The 1,533-nt window shown below is 44.2% G+C and overlaps 1 long non-coding RNA gene across 1 annotated transcript in view; it reads right to left on the bottom strand.

The window, feature by feature from the left end:
- Positions 1–665: 665 nt before the first annotated feature.
- The window catches only part of LOC144235829 (uncharacterized), a 5,965-nt gene continuing 5,097 nt past the window's right edge, over positions 666–1,533 (bottom strand). The window contains exon 3 of the long non-coding RNA XR_013336328.1: positions 666–740. This is a non-coding gene — a long non-coding RNA (uncharacterized LOC144235829). The remainder of the gene's footprint in view (positions 741–1,533) is intronic.

Genomic DNA, 1,533 nt, shown 5'->3' with positions numbered 1-1,533 from the left:
TCCATATAAACACAACTGCAGGACTCTGTGAGGTGCTGGCCCTGCAGGGAATCCCTGATTCTCTCCCTTCATGACTGCAATTCCAGAGTACATTTTCTAGTACACAGGCCACTTCTGATAATTCAGTGTTTTCACCTAGGGGACAACTGGAGAAATTCTCTATTGCACCTTTACCAACACAGAAGGAACAGTGATGAATTCTGAAATTTATGTAAGAACAGTCAGCACTGCACAAAGCACACAATATAAAGTTGGAAAGAGTTTTCATCTTTTCCAGTCATGAGGCTGACAGCAGACATTCTGAACAAGTTCATCCCTTACAATGAAACATGGGAAAATGAAAATAATAACAATAATCTCGTGTAAAGTACATGCGGAAGGAGTCAGCCGCGCCAGAAGACTTGAATGTGCAGTGAAGTGTCATCCTCCTCAAGTTATTTCCTCAAACACAAAGTGAGGGCCATGTGGTCTTCAGCCTCCACAAACTTGTGGCTTCCAGAGGCGCCAACTAACATGATTATCTTAAAATGGAGAAGCCTGGAGGCTTGTGAGGAAGAAGTAGATAATATAGTAAAGACACCATAAGACATAGAAAAACAGACAAGGCCAGATAGAACTTTCCAGAAATTATTACAACTGAAAAGGGCAACAGATTTTACCTTGTCTTTCTGTACATCCTTGGTAGAGACACAACTGATATTCCCCATGGGAGCTGCACCATGTCCCGTGTCCCACAAATCCTAGAGGTGGATGGAGATTGATTCTGACTTGCATAGACTGTGCAGAAGAACACCCCCCATCTTTCATTATATTCAACTATTTCCCACTTATTCAACTTATTTTCCAGTCCATGGGATTTCCAGGTTCCTCGGGTGACCCTTGAGGACAAGAGCGATATCTGACCTTGTCCCTTGAGGAAGTTTCCACATGGCCCTGGCTCAGGTATTTTTATAACTAATCAAGCAAGTGTGAACAGCTCGGGTCTCAACTAACTAGAAATAAAGTTAGGGGTGTGTCTCATCCGTCAGAGAGCCCAGCACAAGGTCTCTGTACAAGCTATGTCCCAGGGAGTGCTGTGTCTGTCAGCCAGTATAAGACCTCTTTCCTTCCCTATAAGAGACACGTGCTGCCCAGCTCACTATGTGGAAATGACAGCCCATCTCATGCATGTCCTGAAAACTTGAAGAACATTACGATGTCCTCAGTCAGGCTGACCTGAAAGTCCTGTGGTACCATATTGCATCTTCTCCAAAGACCCAACAACAACAACAACAACAACAACAACAACAAAAGATGAAATGTGTTTCATAAGTCAACTTATACCATTCAGATCACCTTTCTAGATGGTGCAGGTGGAGGTGAAGGGTGAGATCCCAGAGACCACCATGGTGGAGAAGGGGGATGGCCCAGAGCCCATGAATGGTGATAAAGGGCAGCCCATAGGGTACATCATGGAGGGCACTTTTGGGAAAGGAGGAAATGCTCTTGCAGCCACGTTGACCTGCAGGACTGAAATTAAACTTTAAAAAAAAA

Source organism: Crocuta crocuta, unplaced genomic scaffold (assembly GCF_008692635.1).
Source record: "Crocuta crocuta isolate KB4526 unplaced genomic scaffold, BGI_CrCroc_1.0 scaffold722, whole genome shotgun sequence".
Taxonomy (NCBI): Eukaryota; Metazoa; Chordata; class Mammalia; order Carnivora; family Hyaenidae; genus Crocuta; species Crocuta crocuta.
This window is presented reverse-complemented; position numbering and strand designations above follow the sequence as displayed.